Genomic DNA, 21572 nt, shown 5'->3' with positions numbered 1-21572 from the left:
AGCCAAATTATGGAAAGAGCCTAAATGTCCATCAACTGACGAATGGATAAAGAAGATGTGGTATATACACACATACACACACACACACACACACACACACACACACACAATGGAAAACTACCTGGCAATGAGAAAGAATGAAATCTGGTTATTTGTAGCAACGTGAATGGAACTGGAGGGTATTATACTAAGCAAAATAAGTCAGGCAGAGAAAGACAGTTACCATATGTTTTCACTCATATATGGATCCTGAGAAACTTAACAGAACCATGGGGTGGGGGAGTTACAGAGAGGGAGGGAGGTAAACCATAAGAGACTTAAATACTGAGAACAAACTTAGGGCTGATGGGGGGTGGGGAGAGGGGAAAGTGGGTGATGGGCATTGAGGAGGGCACCTGTTGGGATGAACACGGGATGTTGTATGGAAACCAATCTGACAATAAATTATATTTAATATAATTAATTAATTAAGTGTTCCTTGCACTCTTAGCCTACACATCACAGCTTCTTAGGAAGGATTCCTAAAGATGTTGGAATCTATACCCATCTTGGAAAGCCTGGCCCCTTTTCTTTGCCCATGAGATATGGCTGCTGACTTTCCAAACAGAAGTTATTCCTTCTTCTCACACTCACTCAGGGTCAGTTCTTGCTCAGAGGTTTACACATATTAATTACTGACAAGTGTTGTATTTCCCATTCTTGACAGTAAGCTTAGAAGGGAGTTAGGTCAGGCCTATTAGACTTTTGATGCCTTTTTTTTTTCATATAATGGGAATTCAGTGAGTGTTATTAAATTAATAATTTAAAATGTACAGAACATAAATTGATTTTTGGTATGGAGTTGTATAAAAATTGGCTAGATAAAAAAAGCACAACTGATTTTCAATTTTACTGTTCAGAAACTGAACTTTACTGATTCTTCAAGTCAATACCAATTTGGTTAGAATATTCTTTTTCACAAATCCCATAAAACAGCAAAAAGGTCTTGGAAATTTCAATGTTTGGCATTACTCACAACAGCTAATGAAAACGCCTTTGTCTGACAACATGTCCTGCCTTCTGGTTCAGAAATAAGGGTTGATGTAGCAGGGCATGCTTCCTAGGAGGTCATCCAGTTCATAAGCCATATTTCCTGCTTCAGTACAGAACAAAAGCCCCCAGAGAAACAAGCAAAATTCCTCATGGTTCTTCAAGGTCTTTATCCACTACAACCAACTTTCTGTCACAACTAACACTGCCCAGCATAAGACCAGGATCTATACCTTCAGCATGTTCATAATTTCTCAGTCTATCACAAGAATTCTCATTTGAGGGAGGGGCCACTTCACCTGGGACTAGAATGGAACACCTTCCCTGTCACCTGACTGCCATTGGTCTGGAGGCTTCTGGAGGATAATGATTCTGTTTCAGATATAGAGATAAATACCCATCCCTCCTCCTTCCCCTCTATTTCTCCCCAAAGGATGCTCCCAACTTCTTTTAAGGAATAATTTTTGGTGAGTGAGTAGCAAAAATAGCATGGGCTATGGTGAGAGTCAGAGAGAGTCATAGGCCCAAAGAATCACAGAGAACGTAAAATGTGCTCTGAGGTACAGTCTACAGACTGCCTAAACAAAAGATTTTAAATAAAATCTGTAAAGAAATAAGCTACTTAATAATATAAGAGTAACAGCTTCTATATTATCTTTAAAAATGGACAAGGAGAAATAACACTTGAATAAATTTGATATGCCAGGTAGCTTCAACTCCAACAAAAGGTTCATGATTATACAGAGCAAGGTTCTATACCAACCTGGTTTTCAATTAATCTTTTTTTGCATGTGTACAGAGGAACTATGATCAGAGACAGCCTTCTGTGTCAGGTCACTATACTCTGTGGTTTGGTATTAAAAGGGAATGCTGCACCTGCTCTGTATCCCACTAATTATCATCAAATTTGACAGAACTCTAGAATTTATCCAGGAATATCATAATGAAGCAGTATTCCTGTATACTGCTCAAAGGGTCTGATGATCAATCTGTAACACTGCAACAACAAAAACTATCATTACCTGAATGCTTACTCTAAGTCGAATCACCCAATGAACCCTATGATGTAATAGAACCATCCAGGGGCACCTGGGTGGCTTAGTCAGTTGAGCGACCTTCAGCTCAGCTTATGATTCCAGGGTCATGGGATCAAGCCCTGTGTCAGGCTTCACGCTGAACATGGAGCCTGTTTAAGATTCTCTCTCTCTACCTCTACCCCTCTCCCTTGCCTGCTCTCTCCCTCTCTAAAAAAAAAAAAAAAAAAAAAAAAAAAAAAAAAAAAAAAAAAGTAATCACCATCCATACTTTACAGATGAGGATGAGGAAACTGAGACACTAGGAGTGAAGTGAATTGCCTGAGGTCAAAGAGCAAAAAGTGATAGAACTGGAACTCTAAGCCAATCACAATTCAGAGCCAATATAAGTTAACTAGTATATCATGCCTCCTTCTCAAACAAGAATTACCAAGTTTTTAAAAATACCAACTGTTGCAAAACACACACACACACACACAAAACCACAAATGTTAGGAGCACCTGTGTGGCTCAGTCTGTTGAGTGTCTGACTTCAGCTCAGGTTGTGATCTCGCAGTTCATGAGTTCGAGCCTGCATTGGGCTTGCCACTGTCAGCACAGAGCCTGCTTCAGGCACTCTTTACCCCTCTCTCTCTGGAGAGAGAGCTCAATGGAGCTGTCTCCCTCCCTCAATGGAGCTGTCTATCTCAAAAATAAATTTTAAAAATACTAATAAAACTGAATATTAAAAAAAAAACCATCTGCTCCTGATGGGGATTAGGTCCAAAAAAGTACACACATATTACTCATAGAAATGTCACCTGATGCAGCTATCTTTAAAAGCCGTGTGACAATAAGCCATGTGCTTATTAAAAGTATTAGTGCACACAGCCTTTGATCTTGCAGCCGTACTCCTGGGAGTTAATCCTGAGGTATAAAAGCATAATATGTACAAGGGTATAATGCTAAATTCTACTCCACAAGGGAAAATGTTGAATAAACTGTGGCATAGTCCTACCATGGAAAACAACAAAGAAAGTAAGAGATAGATTTGCCCAGTCAGTTGACTCAAGAGATGCTAAGAGAAAAGAAGGAAGATATATCCAAACTTTGTGAAGACATGATTAGAAATTTTAGAAATAGTGGGACTCTTCTGGATATTGTTATGGTGGATACTGTGTCATTACATATTTGTCAAACCACACACAAAGTACAACACAAGAAAGAACCCTAACTATGGATTTTAATTAATGTGTAATAAGTGTCAATATTGGATCATCAATTGTAACAAATCTGCCACATCAACGTAAGACTGAAGAATAGGAAAAACTGGGGGAGAAGAGTTGAAGGGTTTATGGAATATGTCTATACTTCTACTCAATTTTTATGTAAGCCTACAACTTATCAACAAAAGTCTATTCATTAAAAAAATGGTTAGAGACCACTCTCCATTTATTAAATGTTATAATAGGCATAGAAAAACACTGTAGGTTGTTGGATAAGGGAGTTAAGCCCCCCAAAAGGTGTTTTTTTCAAATTTTTCAATTTACAAGATGAAAACAGTATGTATTCTATGATCTAATTCATGTAAAACTCTGTGTATGTGTGTGTGTGTGTGTGTGTGTGTGTGTGTAGAAGGAAAAATATACAGCTGAACAATCTTGGCTGGAATTTTTTTTCCAACTACTTTTATAATACTTAATCCTATCACTTCATAAATACTCCTTTCCTCAGCTCACCTTCAAACCATGAGATATGAATAATAATTGACAAGTAAGTGAGAAGCTGGATCTTCAGACCATGCTTTACGATCAAGCAAAATTCAACAGTGCATTTGAAGCTGCTAGACATAGTAACTTTAATTATTTTTTTCTGTTATTCCTCATTCCAAAGCCAACATAAGATAATGAGTACTCTGCAAGACAGCCTGAGAATTTCTACAGGTATTTAAGTGAGCATAGAGTTCTCTGCTTTAGATTTCCTTCTAAACAAGATTTTAAGATCTTGGTTGGGGGAGTCTACACCACATACACACACACACACACACACACACACACACACACACACACGCAGCACTAATGCACTCAAAGATCCCCACCAAAAAGTACACTTGAAACTCAGATGTATAGATACATAATTTAATTCACATATTTCCAGACGGAAATTCTAAAGTCCTCTAGTTGAATAATCAAACAGATGTCTCCTAGCTCCTAAATGTAACATTCTCACCTAGAGTTGTTGCAGGAGGTTTCACATACCTCAAGGGACAATTTCCAGCCATATCCTTCAAGGCGTATTTTCCTCTAATTAAACCTAATCCCTATTACCTCCTGGAGGCCTCTAAGGGCTCGGTTTTCAAGTCACTGTGTTGTCTGGTTTGCCTTCTGAGATAGTTACAAATGCAGCCAGTCCCACCCATGCTCAGCCTACTGAACCCTGAAAAACCATGAGCAGGAAACAGCCAGGGCCTCATCTGCAGGGTTTACGTGATGAAATGCAGCTCACAATTAGCTGCCCCTGCAATTTTCACACCTGGGGCTCTTGAGCTTTGAGGGTGCAGGTGGCCTAATGCAGGAGTAATTAGTTCCATGTCATTAATTATTTATATGGAGCTTATCACCCTGGGTTGGCAATTTTTGTTGACTCAAAACCGCAGGTGCACAAAGGAGAAGTGCATTTTGAACGTTTGGCCTCTTAAAAGAGAGAAAATGGTGCTCTTTGGGGCTATCTTCAAGGCATGCTCCAGGAAAGGCGATGTCATTCATAGCAACCGCAGGGTTTTGAGAGTTGACAAGTAATTTAAAATGGTGACTCACCATTGCTACAGTTGCAAAGGTGATTCTGCTTGACTCACACAAAATTCTGTTTTTAATATGTATTTTACAGAAAAACAGTTTTCCCATTTTGTTGTTGTTGTTGTTGAAGAAAAGGCAGGGAATGAAAATCCAATGTCAATGTCTTATCATTTGGGTCTAATTCCCGGAAAACCCAAAGTATTTGACATAACATTACTGGAAATTCTTATTAATTCCACCTTCAGAACTTCCAGGTGAATTTGATTTCAATGGTGTTATCCATACATAACTGCATTCTTTTTTAATTTAAATTTTAGTTAACATAAAGTGCAATATTGGTTTCAGGGATAGAATTCAGTGATTCATCACTTACCTACAACACCCAGTGCTCATCATTACAAGTCCCCTCCTTAGTACCCATCACCCATCTAGCCCATCTCCCACCACCTCCCTCCATCAACCTTCAATGGCTAACAGACAAGTGAAAAGATGCTCAACATCACTCATCATCAGGGAAATACAAATCAAAATCACAATATCACCTCAGACCTGTCAGAACGGCTAAAATCAACAACACAAGAAACAACAGGTGTTGGCGAGGATACAGAGAAAGGGGAACCCTCTTGCACTGTTGGGGGGAATGAAAACTGGTGCAGCCACTCTAGAGAACAGTATGGAGGTTCCTCAAAAAGTTAAAAACGCAACTACCCTACAATCCAGCAATTGCACTGCTAGATATTTACCCAAAGGATACATGAATACATAACCTCATTCTTACCAACTAAATTCCTCTAACCTAGGCTAAGGCAACCACTGAGACACGCTCTTCCCTGACTGACATGATGCTTATGATTCTAAACTCAGCCTTCCTTTAGCTTCTTACCTTGATGTTAGTTTCCCGTCTATTTCCAGTTAGGTATTTCTCCAAGTAGGAGTGGAGCAGGTCTTTCTCCCTAGATTTCTGTCAGGTTCAGGATTTTATAAAGTGTTGAAAATACAAAACTATTTCAGATAAATTTACAGTAAACTTTAACCTTACTTCACAGTGGTTTGAAAGCAGAGATTGCTAATATTGAAGCTAATGTTTCAATGGGAAGGAATTTCTGCAATTGAGACTTTCTTGATGTCTCCATGATCTCCAGGTAAACTTCTGCACTCACTCACTGTACCAGTTAACCAAGACTGATTTAGGAAGGTCTCAGAGGAGCCCCAGCAGCTCCTAACTGCATTTCCTACAATCTCCAGATGATACTGATGGATCATGAACACACTCTGAGTAGCAAGCTTCTTGAGCATACATGTAGAAGCAATTTTCTCCCTTCCAGTTGGATAACCATCCAGTTCTGCCCTCACAGACTGGTTCTGGGCCTGCTGATGAAAAAACAACCAGCCCAATCCCAAATCACCCTACGTTTTTCCATTAATTTTGTATTTCAAATTAATTTTTCATTTACACCCCTCTAGTTTTCACTGTAGGAAAATTCTGGCACATATAACATAAATTATATATTGAGAAGAAAAAGTGAACATTTACAGCTAGGGAAGGTTCACAGTCATGACATTCATGAAAATGCCACTTTAATACTATGTCAGAGGTTCTCAAAATGTGAGCACACTGCATAAAAAGCACCAGAATCACTTGAGAGCTTATTAGAAATACAAATTTCTAGATCTCTGAAATAAGAAACTCTAGGGGTGGGGCCCAGTAATCTGTTTTAACAAGCCCCCCAGGTAATCCTAATGCAAGCTAATGTTTTGAGAACCACTGGGCACATACACTGCTTAGTCAAAAATCCAGGGGTTTTGCATTTATTCAATTCATCCTAAATCATGAATACCATGAGTATAATAACCTAACCCTGTTTTAGAAGTTAGAAGAGTTCATTTCTACTTTCTTGTAAACTTAGCTTGGTCTAGCTGAAAAGCCTGTGCAGCTCTATCAAGACTTGAGTCTGTTCCCTTCCTAGTAAGGTTAGTAAATATATAATTTATTATTTAAACCACAAACTCTTGAGAGCAGCAGGAGGTACTTTTATAATTACACAGGGACAACAGACATAAATTGGCACTGTCCTAGGCAAACTAACACTTTACGCTTTAGAGCTGGTATGGACAAGATAAAGAAGTCTCAAGTGTTTTCCAGGTCTGAAATTTTTATAACAAGAAACCCTAAAAATTTCCAGCAAGTACTCATGGCTAGTTCTTTTTTTCTAACTCTAAATTTAAAGAGGAATTAATGTACCTCTCAATCGTGCCACTACATTTTTAAATGTCTTGCTGAACCCAAAAATGCATCTGATGTTCTTGGGACATCAACCTGGGGGATAGAATGTTCAGGGTAAAGTCCTGAAAATCCAAAATTCTCAAAGTCCTGGGTACAAAAAAAGAATGCTGTGTCAGCAGCTAAAATATCCCACTAACCATGTGTTAGACTCTTTGAGAAACAGCAAAGAGAACAATTTGGTCGAAGAGTGGTGTACTGGTGTTTGGTTCGAGGTTTTTGGTTTGGTTTTGTTGTGTTTTTTCCTGTTACATAAACAAGAGTTGTGTGATAAGGTGGAGGGTATCGATATGTTCAAAGGTTTTCAGCCTACTTCAAAAGTTTCAGCTGACTTGGAAACTGTACTAATAGTCCCCATACCCACCTCCACAAAGAAAATTAAATCAGAAGGAAAATACAAATGATTATCATAGAGAAATTCAGAAAATAGCATCTTTCCTTTTTTTTTTTTTTTTAAATTTTTTTTTCAACGTTTTTATTTATTTTTAGAACAGAGAGAGACAGAGCATGAACGGGGGAGGGGCAGAGAGAGAGGGAGACACAGAATCGGAAACAGGATCCAGGCTCCGAGCCATCAGCCCAGAGCCTGACGCGGGGCTCGAACCCACGGACCGTGAGATCGTGACCTGGCTGAAGTCGGACGCTTAACCGACTGCACCACCCAGGCGCCCCAGCATCTTTCCTTTATAAATGTTACCAAGACATAAACTGTGATATATGTATGTTTTCCAGAAGTTGGGAGTATTTTCCATTTCATTTAACATCATAGCACAAAATATAGTCCCTAAAAGTTCATCATTTGCAGCCTTCCTTTAGGCCTAACATGAATTTAAAATAACACAAAATACATCATTTTTTCTCTAGGAGATCCATGAATTTCTAAGTTTTTCCTTAGTGGTTTTATTTCCCAGTAAGTCTACCAGTCTCAAGTCTGGCTTTCAAAAATTTACTCCCAATATCTAAATGAAGGCTTTAAACCACTGTCCCAAGAGAGCTGGAGAATCAAGAAACTAAGGGGCATTTAATGGGCACTTAATATTCTCATGTTAGTGATCAATCATAAACAAAGCTCTGCTTTTTAAGTCTCATGGTTTTCATCATCTAAAAGTATGTTTTTCCTAAACAATATTGTTGAAATACAGAAAGGCTTGGTAATTAGTGCTATTAATTATCCATCCTAACAGGATATTACAAAATATGTTTACGAAGAGCTCGTAATACACAAAACAATATGTGCTATAAAACACACACACACACAAAAGGATATAAGCTATGTAACACACAGAAGTAGAAGACAGGAAAGAAACATTAAAATATTAACTGCTAATTTCTGAGCAATAAGATCAGGCTGGTATTTTCTTCTTATACTTTTAACAAATTTATATGATGTCTATCACAGAGATAGTGTGTAAGTGTAAAAAATCATAAATGTTATTTTAAACTTGAATGGTGCAGGGAGGTGAGGGGACTGTCCAGCAAGTGTCATGCTTATTTCATCTTCTGTTTAACAATGGTCAAATGACTTTAGTCAAATAATCAGAAGCCATTAAGAAATGAAAAACATAAAATAAAAGCTATAGTCTTTATAATATAATAGTGTGGCACATTTTATAATTTTAATAAGCACCAATTCTGTAAAACTTCAATTAAGCAAATCTGGAAAAACCTGAGGATGCAAAACATCCTCTTTTGCATAATATCATAGGTGATATACTTAATACACAAATTGAATATAAATTCAGCGACAGCTTCTCAGCTTTCAATTAAGACCTTCCTAATTGAAATGTGATCCAAGGGCACATTATCTGTTTATTCTGATTAAATGTTCCCAATGGCAACATTTGATAACCACATCCTATCACATATTTTCCCTCCATAGTTTACAAAACATTTGATATACTTTGAAACCGAACTCTATTTCCCAAAGTTTGGAAATAAGCAGTGAGAAGCACAGGTCTGGGTACATCAGGGAAATCAAAATGCTCAGACACCTTTACTAACAATTCAGTGATAGTTGAAAATAGCCATTTGTTTACAAGTCCATTCTCTCCTGCCCGCCATGAGCACTTCTGTAAAACAGCTTGAATCTTTCCAACAGCCCAGAGGCCTTCACCTCAGTTGCCAGTAGACAAAAACTACTACAGAGATAAAATAGAAAATTTGGTTTTGAAAATGACTATACTAACAACTAAACAATTAGACACTGCAAGAATCCTCTTTGATGTTAGATGTCATCCTATTTAATTTTAAGTTGAAGATGACTTTCCTTCGTGATTTTTTTTTACCCTACTCTATTTTGATATTAATCTTCTCCAGAAGATTCTGTTATCTGGGTCTGAGGAAAAAAATACATAATTCCACAATTATAATTCTTAAACTGATCATTGCTATATGTTCAGCTATTTCTCAAAGCAATCCAGAATCTGGAGATCAAACTTGGGCCTAAGACACTGTCAAGGTTAGCAATTTCTTCCACATCCCCTTGCTTTTTGATCAATTAGAAAAGGTTAAGGCATTACAATTAAGACTAAAAGTCACCATCACTTACAATAATGTAGTTCGCTGATGCAGACACATGCACTCCATTTGTCTTCTCTTTCTGTTTTTCACATATGTCCAAAGATTTGGATTTGATTCTCGGTTAGATTTGTGTAATATTTGGGCAGGTTCCCAGTCAATGTGTACCTCCAGATTATCCTCCCTAGAGCAGTAGAAGCAATGACGAGTCTCAGGGATGTTCTGAGGGCCAATGAAGAATGCCTACAATCCAACCTGAAAGAAATAAACAGCAGTAACAGGGTGCACATGTAGACTTCACCAGGAAATAGTTGTGCCTCATTTTACAGAAGGCATGTACCCTGTCTGGACAGGGTGAAGCTGTCTGGACAAGAGTCTCTTCAATGCAAATACTGTTTCCTTTTCCCTATGACTTTGCACCAATCGGAGAAGATTTCTTCCTGGAGGCAAAAAGTACAGGATCTCACTTAAAAATGAGGTAAACCTCAAAAAATGATAGCACAAACCATATGTGTGTATGTGTGTGTATAGATACTCACCTTCTTAAAAAAATTAAGAAAGTGGATATATTTGGTCTCTCCTGGAGAAGAAAAAACAGGAATAATGTCACTCTTAGTTTTCTTGAGAAAAGGATCTTGACATGTAGAGGAAAAAAGAAGTAGTAGCTAGGACCTTACCACAGTGTTAGATCTACCACCAGTTGGGGAAACCCCAAGAAACCAAATTTTAGCTATACATGAGGAAGAACTCTGTAACACCTATATGCAATCCTGTAATGCTCTATTTGGGAAAATAGTAAGGCTCTGCAGGAATGTTCCAACCAAAACCAGATGGTCACTCTGAGCAGCTGCAGAAGACACAGATTCACAGAACTCCAAACAAGGGAAAATACCCAATGGAAGGAGCTAGGCTTCCTGGATACAATGCCTCCTCCCTCCCCACCAAAATTGAGAAATTTATCAAACCAAATATCAGATGAACTAAAATACACCTTAAAAATCATCATTCATCTCTACTACCAATATTCCTTTGCAAACAAAATAAAACCCTTATTTTTGTGGCTCAGTCATTTTCTGAATGAGGATTTGGGTAACGAAGTGTGATTTGGGAAGATTCTGGATAAAGAAGTATGAATATGGGTCAAAAGTAACATCAAAACAAATCAAATGGTAGTTATATTATAGAATAGCACTTGTTCAAGAGAAAAAAAAAGTACCTTAAATTAAGACTTGTAATTTACAATTTGTGACAATCTAAATACAACTTTGTCTACTGTCTATGTCTCTACAGTTTACTTTCCCATTATAAAAAAAATAGATTGATTAAACAATTTAATGTAAACAAAAGTGGAGGTGGGAGGCGTTAAAATTTACTTAAGGGAACAAATTGTTTTCAAACACATTTACAATTATCCAACAGTGTGTTAATTGTAAATGATCCTTATCTATTCATTCAACTACATCTAGCAGAGTGTTTATCTGGAATAGTTTAGTAGCTTGCTTACTATTACTTTAACATTAAAACTGTGTATCTGTAAAGTATTCATAGATTCTGATTTTTCATATTTATACTGACCATCTCATAATTTTTCATATTAGAAAAACAATACTAACAAATACCTGCATAATAAGATATTATCTTGTATAATATACAAGTATTTTCTTTTATAGAAGTGATTCTAGGGGAAAAAGGTTACCCAATTCACCTAAATGTATATTCGAGCAGCTCTAATTATGTTACCTTTGTAATAGGAACACAAAATAGGTTATAAACCAAATTTATCAATATCAAAAATAAATCCTGTATGTAAGTGTGTATTAGTGTGTATGAACAGGAGAGTGTGATGTGTGTGTGGAAGTACGAGTTTGTGAGTATATGTACGTGTGAGTATGGATGAGAGTGTGTGTGTACCTAACTGCAGGATTGTTGTATTGTCACTCATTCAACCAAAAGTTAAATTGAATGCCTTTGTATATTAGCCACATTCAAGGTACTTACAATACTCCACTAAGAAAAAGTTAAAAATTATTGCACTCAAAGAATTTATGTTCTAATTGAGGGAGACAGACAACAAAAAATAATCATAATTAACAGAGAAGTGTTTTGAAATGTAGAAAACACAGAGTCAGACATGGGTTATCAATAGTGTTAGGAGTGTCAGTAGGGGGCAGGTTGCATTTTTAAAAAGCATGATCCAGGTAGACTTCCTTGAGAAGGTGGCACTTGACAGAACAAAAGGCAGTGAGAAATTTCACCCTGTACATATCTGAGTGAAGGGCAGTCCAGCCAGGAGGTACAGCAATGCAAAGACCCTAGTATACTCAAAACATAGAAACGGGGCCAGCACAGTGACCTGAAGAATGAAAGGAAACCAGGGGGGAATGAGGTCAGAGGTAAGGGAGTGGGATTGCACACAGCCTTGGAAGCAATGGTAGGATTTCGGCTTTTCTCTGAGATAGATGGGTGAAGTGTCAAGCCACATGGTCTAGCAATTAGCACATAAATAAGCTATAATCGTAATTAGTTATTATTATTATATATTCTATGTCTCCCAGGTAGGATTATTACCCTATTTGATAGATGATTAAATGGAAATGTATACATTTTTTAGACATTAAGAAGTATAAAATGTCAGTTTTTATAAGAAGTTAAAATGTCAGTTTCAGGCCAGACCAAAGCCATAGCCCAACCTCCTACACTGAGCTTCTTTTATGTGGTAAGGTAAATACAGATCCCACCTTCTTAAAAACATGAAAAGTTGTTGCTCTTAGAGACAGTGAAGGGGGAAAAGACTTCATGGATGATTAAAACTGCATCTCGGGAAGCTACTAACAGTTCAGATTCTGAGTGAGATAGGAGGCAAGAGGTTTCTGCAAAATGCGCACAGGCTGGCTTTCAGAGGAATGTAAAGGGATCATTTTTACAGTTGCCCTGCTATGACTGTGCCTACAACCATGTCCTCATAGTTTGGTATTTCTTTTCCTTGACATATTGTGATACCTGAAGCCTAACTAATTTATTAAGCATATACGGTAATTTTGAGCTCAGAGTAGACTAAAGCACAGGGCAAGCTTATCCTCATTTATGGCTTGTCCCATCCTCAGTCTGCAAAGGATGCCCTTCCAAGGATCTACACCCCTATGGAGCAGATGTACCCTCAAGAACATTCACTCCGTTGACCTCATTCTTCAAATAGCCTTTTTCTTTGGATCTGAAAGAAAACTTGAGACCCTCATTGTGTTTGTGGCAAGTCCAAGCATGTCCACCCTGCCATAGTGTGTTTGTCAAAACACCAGTTCTGAAATCACACAGAAGCCACTGTAAGGGGCAAGTGCCTCTCTCTGAGTTGGCATCCGCAATGAAATGGGACTCTTCACCAACAGGCTGGGAGTCAATGACAGCAAACCCCTTTGACCACAGCTGTGCCAGCTTTAAAAACCAATGAATTCTGTTGTTCTCTCATGTTGGCAAATAACTCAGTCATCCCTTCCTAGCTTTGTAATACCCCACTTAACGGGGTCAAATTAGTTGGCTCTCACTAAGTCTTCTAAGTAATAAATTATTCTTTGCCACTTGTTTTCAGAGTTGTTTTAAGAGGCCCATAGGGGCAGGCAAGTCAAAAATGAGAACTCTTTAACAAACACTGGCAAACCACCCTCCCCTTGATGTAGAGGAAAAGATCTACAGGCTGTTAAAAGGACCTCCCTCTGGTTAATAGAGTACTGACCTCTGGTCCAAATCAATGTTGGTGGAAGAAAGAAAATGGGCTTTTGGAGAGGTGAGATAAAGTGGTAAAACACATTTATTTTTAAATAAATAGCAGTTGTTTCCCTTCTGCATACACTGGCATGCCACCCTTCTTAGTTATCCACAGAGATACTGACCTAGGGTTTTCATTCTATTGCACCCGCTGTTGCCACCTGCTGGTGACATATCATGATTGACGTACAAAGCACGGTGTTGGTATTCTCATGGGAAACGCAAGTTGTAAGCTTTAGGCCAAAATCAAAAGTCTTCATTTCATGGGGACTCAGTCTTCCTTGACAGGGGAAAAGAAAAGTCCAGAAAGCAAAGGGAAAAGATCCTATTCACAGTCAACTTTCAAGAAGTTCTGGGTATGTTTCAGTCCTATTATTCCACCAATACAAGAGATTCAGTTAACCTGCCATTACCTTTCCCTCTACAAGCTATATTGGACATGCATTCCCCTGACCACTGGAGATATAATTTTGTATCCTGCTGTGTATCTTGAAGACTATAAGTTTTATCCTGCTGTGTATCTTGAGGAACTTGACCTCAAATGGAAGACTGCTTTTCAATTTTCCCTAGGCAAACCCGAAAGGCAAAAGATAACCTCTTCTGCCTGTTTCCAAGGAGCCTGGGGGGTGACAAGGTTCTGATACACCATATCATTTATAAAAGAACCATCATGGGGCGCCTGGGTGGCGCAGTCGGTTAAGCGTCCGACTTCATCCAGGTCACGATCTCGCGCTCCGTGAGTTCGAGCCCCGCGTCGGGCTCTGGGCTGATGGCTCAGAGCCTGGAGCCTGTTTCCGATTCTGTGTCTCCCTCTCTCTCTGCCCCTCCCCCGTTCATGCTCTGTCTCTCTCTGTCCCAAAAATAAATAAACGTTGAAAAAAAAAATTTATAAAAGAACCATCAGAAGTGTATGTACCAAACACTCCTGGAAAAATTCAGGGTAAGCATGTTGTTTGAAGTAAAGCAAATCTATTTTTTAAAGGCCCATACTGAGCTGTAATTTGCTATACAACATGAAAAAGAAATATATTTCCTTAAATTTCTCCACACTCATAAATAGCCAATACCATGGTACATGTTTCTTGGAAATTTAGACACATCAGAAGTCATTGTGCATAGCTATACATGTTTAACTTTTAAATTTATGGTCATACAATAGGAAAGTTTCAAATGAAAGTATACCAAGTATCAGGAAGTTCAAGAATTAAAGTCCCATAGTAGTCTTAACATACCCACAATGTACAAATGCCACATCATAAAGAGGTTTAAAAGGTTTCTTCAGTAGACATGCCCAATATTGAATAGGCCCAGCATGAACAACTCAATACTTATATGTATTTTGAGTTTTAATTTGTAAAGTGAGCTGTGTTTTAATATTCATTTTTCATTCCCTTGTCAATGCTCACAATAAGAACACCAATGTTAAGGGGCCCAAGGCCCTGCACCCTTATTTTCTCTTTACACTCTCTCTAGGTTATCTCATCCAGTTCTACAGCCTGTAAATGCCACCTATATTCTAGACATTTTTCAATCTATTTCTCCATTCCTGATTTCTCCCCAGAACTCCAGACTCATAGCCAACTGACCATCTGAGAAATAACCAGCATCTCAAACGTGACATACCCCAAAGCAAAACTCTTAATTATGTTACCCAAACTTTCTCTTCTCTCTAAATGCCTTCATTTTTGTAAACAGCACAAAAACACTCCCATTTGCTCAAGTAAAAAATCTGAAAGCTAACTTTGATCAGACTCTTTTCTCTAACTCCTTATACATAATCCATCTGAAATTCTTGCTGAATTAAAATTCTCTAAAATTCTATTTCTCTCCATCTCCACTGATGCCACCTATGTTAGCCATCTATTTTGGCATAATAAATAATTCCAGAACATAGTGCCATAAAACAACAAGGATTTATTATATCACATGGTTTCTGAGAGTCGGGAATCTGGGACAGACTTTGCTGGGTGGTTCTGGCTCAGAGTCTCTCATGAGACTGCAAACTCAAGAGGGCTGCAGCATTGAGCAGGGCTGCAGTCATGTCAAGGTCAAACAGGAAGTTGTTGGCATGCTCAGTTCCTTGAAGGCCACTAGCTGGAGGTTTCAGTTCTTTACTACATGAGCTTCTCCCTATGGTAACTCAGAACATGGTAGCCCATTTCTCCCAGAGTGAGAGATCAAGAAAGAGAGAGACCAACGTGGAAGCAATAGTCTTTTATAACCTAATCTCAGAAGCAACAGAACATCACTTCTGCTATATTCTACTAGTCATTCTGACTAACCATGGCAAAATGTGGGAGCTGACTAACAGAAGACTGTAAATATCAATAGAAAATCACTGTAGGCAAATGTGAAAGCTGGCTACCATTTCATCCTAGCCTAACCCTCTACACACAACTGCTTAGGGGCCTAAAACAGCCCATTGATCCATATCCCTGCTTCTCTTCTTGCCATCTCCATTCATTAACCACTCAGAAGCCAGAAATCAGATCTTGTCATTCTTGTACTTAGAACCCTCCAATGGCTTCCCATTTTACATAGAGTAAGATCCAAACTCTTAACCTGGCCTTGCCTACCTATAAAGTTCATTTCCCATCAAACCCAGCCACCATAGACAGATGCTTGTTCCTCCAACATACCAGGTTGGGTTCCTCTTCCCTGGGAGAATTTAGACCACAGCTTAAATGTCACTTCCAGAAAAACCACTGGCTTTACTGTATCTTAGATACAGTACTCATTCAGATACTCCCCTGCCCAGCTGTCATTCTTGCCCCAGCCCCATACACAAACACAAGTGCACGTCTTACCTGCTAAAAGCATCCTGACTCTTTAAGAGCAGGCAAGGGGCACCTGGGTGACTCAGTCAGTTAAGCGTCCGACTCTTGATTTCAGCTCAGATCATGATCTCCATGTTGAGCATGGAGACTGCTTAGAATTACCTCTCCCTATGCCCCTCCCCCACTCATGCTTTCTCTCTCTCTCAAAATAAACTTTTTTTTTTTTTTTTTTTTTGAAGAACAGGCAGGGGACACCTGGGTGGCTCAGTTGGCTAAGCATCTGATTCTTGATTTCAGCTCAAGTCATGATCTCATGATTTGTGAGTTCGAGCCCCACATCAGGCTCCGTGCTGACAGTGTGGAACCTGCTTAGGATTCCCTCCCTCCCTCCCTCCCTCCCTCCCTCTCTCTCTCTCTCCCCCTCGCTCTGCCCCTCCCTCACTCATGCGCTCTCTCTCTCTCTCTCTCTCTCTCTCAAAATAAATAAATAAACTTTAAAAAAGAACAGGCAAAGAGATCTTTTCTTTTTTCATTTTACTTTTTTATTTAGAAGTTTATTTCGAAAAACAGAAAAAGTGCATGAGCAGGGAGGAGCAACGAGAAAGAGAATCCCAAGCCATCTCCCTGCTCTCAGCACAAAGCCCAATGCAGGGCTAGAACCCACCAGCCTGAGCCACCTAGGTGCCCCTAGAGATCTCAGTATTAGGGAATGCAGGCTCCTCTCATCTATAGGAAATGACACATGATTACTCTATTGCAGACACAGTAATCCTTTCCTTCAATGATGAAGCAAAAGGGTCTAGAACTGTCATGTGGTCCTATACCAACTAATGAGAGGTAGGAGGATATTTACTGGGAGCTTCCTTTCTAAAATAAAAAGAGTAATCTTGGTAAGAACAACATCTTTTTCTCCCATCACTACTTCTCCAAATGTAACTACCATAAGGATATAAGTCCAGAGCTATTAGATAAGCAACCATCTTGTGATGTGAGATAAACAGCATGATAATGAAAACCTAATACACCAAGAATGATAAAATAGGAAGATACAAATCAGACTCTGACCTTTGAACCACTACACTGCTCCTGGTCCAACAACCAACCTCTAGATTCGTTGGCATAAAAAATTATCACATAACCTTATCATTCAAGACCCTGCTCATCATATCTTTCTGTTACATTCAGCACAAAGTATTCCTAATTGATATGTTCACTCACACAGAATCTTCCTCCTAAATGATGATGGCTCACTCATTAAAAATCTTCGACTCTATAATGTAGCGTCCACTTAAAAATACCTGATGACAAAGAACCAACAGAGTTACTGAGGCCTATAATCTTCTTGCTAAACTTTCTTGAAGATCTTTAGCAGTAACAATGAAGGCTGGAGTATAAAAGTGACTTGTTTTATAAGCATTTCCATGGAAAAGTTTCTTTTAATGAACTGAAAAATAATAAAAATTAATCTTTAATGAGGCTGACTAATGAAAAATAGTATTAAGCATTTTACCTCAATAATCTGAGCCTGTGAATGATTTGACCTAATGAAAGAGCTGGTATTGTTAACCCATTTCATAGATGACGAAACTGAGGTTCTGAGAGGTAAGTTTATCCAAGGTTACCCAGCTTACAAGACAGACCTGAGACTTGAACCCACGTCCACTGACATGATGTTCACAGGCTTACTTCTAGCACCACCCCTAGCCTCCAGGTAGGGCTGGGCCCATCATTAGCTCTCTACCTAGTAAGTATCTTAGGAAGTGTCTCACTTGAGTGACCTGTATATCCACACCAATGTACAGCTTGCTCAGTGGCCATCATTTGGCATCTATATCTTAAAGAGTGCACATTAGAGAAAATTTAGATACAGTTGCTGTTACTCACGCAGAAAGAATATTTTTAAACCTTCTGAACCTAATTAAATACCTAGCATCACAAGGAGTAAAGCTTGTGCTTTAAAGTTGGAATTTAATGTCCTAGCCATTCAGCTCATGACAGCTTTTCCTGTTCCCTGACATCTGTCTTGGTCAATATTCGATTTTAGCATAAAATTGCTCATTTAACTGATCTCCCTATTTTTACACTTCCCCCAAACCCCTGTAACTCTTCCCCACATAAGAGCCAGAGTGATCCTTCTTATACGTAAGTCAGATTACATCACTCCTGTTCCCAAACTGTCTCATGGCTTCACATGTCAGGGTAAAAGCTGAAGTCCTTACAATGGCTGACTAGGTCCTCTCAAATACTGCCCCCTTTTGCATTCTGATCTCACTGCCTAAGACTCCTCCCTTTGCTTGCTTTTCTTAGGTAAATTGGTCTTCTTGCTCTTTCTCAAGTAAGCCAAGAACTCTTCTACCTCAGGGATTTTGCCTCCATTTATACTTTTCCTTCTCCTTGGAAAGCTGTTCCTCCAGCTACCTAAATATTCTGATCCCACAGTACATATTATCTCTGCTCAAATGCTTTATTACCTTTATTGCACACCATGTATAAAACAGCAACACCTCCCCTCCAGTACACACACACTTCCTCTCCTTTTCTGGACTTTTTTTTTCCCAAAAGATACAGCATAAAATTTATTTGTCTACTTGTTTATTGACTGTCTCCCTCCCATTGTCATATAAGCTCCTCAAAAACAGGGACTTTGTTTAGTGTGTTTCCAGAATTTAAAGCATGCTTGTCATGCAATAGGTACTCAATGAATACTTGCTGAATGAATGAATGAATGAATGAATTTATCTTGGGCAGTGAAGTCACATCACTGCTCTGTGACTTAATTTCCTCATCTATGAAATAAAGGAATGAAGACAAGAGGATCTCCACGTTTTCTCCCTATTCTCTCATACCACCACATAAACCAAAAAACAGGTCTTCCTCCAGCTCAAGAACCACAAGGATGCTCCCTCAGAGCCAAGAATGGTTAGTTTCTCTCTACCTTTCACCTCTTGGCTTCCTGGGTGGCCCTGGGCAAGTCACTTAACTCTTTCTTTAATTCTGCATTTATAAAACAAGACTAACACGTACCTACCGCATTGGGGAGTTGGGAGCATTAATTAATGCTTGTAAACTGCTCTGGTATTTCTCGATTAAAAGATTCAATTAGAGTAAATTGTTACTAGTAGGTAAATGAAATAACAAGACTGTTCTAGGCACTATAATTCATACATGAATTCCAGCTTTAAAAAATTAGAACCGTCACATATATTCTAAAGCAATCCACAAAACACTCTACTCAAAAGAAGTTTTTCCAAAATTTTAATCATCTGAAAAGTAGCTCAAAGAAGCAACATGCCAACTTTTCCTAACCCAGGATGTTCCCCAGTTGTCACATCTAGTTCTATATATGTAACTAAGATTACAATTCACAAATTTATCATTAAAGAAAAAAATATATTTTAGCCCATTGCCTACTTCATCTTATCCTTAAAAAACAAAGGGAAAATAAATATTTTAAAGCACAAATGTATCAAAGAAAAATGTATTACAATTTTTTAAATTTGTGAGGACATCTAAGACTATTCAAGAAAAAGAGAATGCGGAGAGTTATATTTTGAAATACCAACACTATCACATAAAGCTGAAGCTCTACTAACTGGATTACTTCAGGCAAGCTAAGGCTCTCCATTTAAAGAGCTTTATTATATTAAACTTCAAATAACTTTTAATCCACCCTGCCAAAAGAGATATCTTGCCTACATCTTAGCTGCATTTTAAGCAAACATTTTTTTTTTTCCATTTTATTGCCTTGATACTATCCATGAAAGAGAATGTCATCGCATTGCATGTCCTTCCTCTACTCTTCCAAGCTAATTTCTTTCCTTTTCCTCCATTTCCTTACTTTGTTGTCTTAATTTCCATGAAGATCTTCCAAATTAAATCTGCTCTCCCTGCTCACTATAAGAAACTTGGGAGTCTGCTTCTTGTTCAAGGACACAATTGGCCTCCTGACATGTGAGGGCTGATGATGCCAGGGAGGACTACTTCTCTGGGAACACCTGTGAAAATGGTGTATATGGGGTTTGGAGAAGGCCCCTAAAGCTTTTACCAGCTCAATAGCCAGGAAAGGGAGACGGGGTGTGAAACTAGACTAATTCACCTTTTTCTTTAGGTCCCACCTCTGAATCTCCTGTTTACTCCTTCTGTTGAGTTACTAAAGATAACACAGGTGAAGGATTTTCTATGTAAAAACCTATGTAAGTCTACTAAACCTGCTTTTTGAGAATTGGACTTCTTGGTAACCAGATTATTATCATGGTTTCTCTTCACACAAAAAAATTCACATAAACAGAATTTTATATAAGATATCAGAGGTCTGAAATATCTCTGAGATTCATGAATCCTAGACACTGTGACCAAAGTGAACCAGATAAGGAAAACTATCTGAGGAGGCCTACGGATGGGCTTCAGTGGTACCACAAATTCCTCATGTAGGAAAATATTCCATAAACAATTTATTGATCTAGCAGGCTTTTATTCAGTGGTTCATAAACCGGGCAGCATCCAATCTAGCAGACAGAAAGGATGTCGAAAGAGCTGTTCAAGATAACAGATTTTTATAGACCAAAGTGAGCAGGATCAAGGAAGTTATACTGGGCATTTGCTGACTGGTTAAAGCAGGGGAGATTTCCTTATATGGAACAAAGAGAAGTCTTGGAACTAGGTCAGGTAACTTGTGCTAAGCAGGCAAGTGCTGATTAGTTGACCTAAAGCCTTCCTATTCCGGGAGAGCTGAGCATAGAAACTTATTTAAGTTTTCTGGTTTGCAACATAAGGTATAGCATAAGCAACTCCATCTTGGGTCTAATCTGGTTACTTTAACACCCCAAATTGTGGACATTTTCCTGAGAAAGGTTCCTTAGCTTCCACCATTCTATCAAGGGGGTCTGTGACCCACTTGAAGGTAAGAATATCTGAGCTAGGGCTCCTTGAAACACAAATTTGCTCCCCTGGCCATAGTCTAAATTTCTCAAGAAGAAAGGGACATATTCATCATCTTTTTATTATTCTTGATACTTACAGTGTTTAATACAGATTTATGAAATGCATAAGTCAAGTAACCATTCAAAAGCCAAGTTGGTTCAGTAGAATAGTCATTGGCATAAAAAAGAGGAGAAACATCAAGCTGAGCCATAGAAAGCTATATACACACAGATCATCTCATTAATTTTATTTCCCAGGTATCTCTCAAGAGTAGGCATTTAAATCATGTGAAGATTATTTTACACTTTATCAACTTCATAATCAACATTTAGATCTGAAGAAGTGTTATTTATATATATCGTGGCAGCCTCTCAAACTCTAATGGGCTTACAATTTACCCAAGAATCTTTTAAAAACGTTGGTTCTAATTCAGCAGGTTGGCATGAGGGCCTGAGATCTGCATTTCAAGCAAGCTCCCAGG

Source organism: Lynx rufus, unplaced genomic scaffold, assembly GCF_022079265.1.
Source record: "Lynx rufus isolate CCGP_SWC_20201006 ecotype Redwood Valley unplaced genomic scaffold, mLynRuf1.p SCAF_8, whole genome shotgun sequence".
Taxonomy (NCBI): Eukaryota; Metazoa; Chordata; class Mammalia; order Carnivora; family Felidae; genus Lynx; species Lynx rufus.
The sequence above is the reverse complement of the archived record's forward strand: the minus strand, read 5'-3'. Positions refer to the sequence as shown.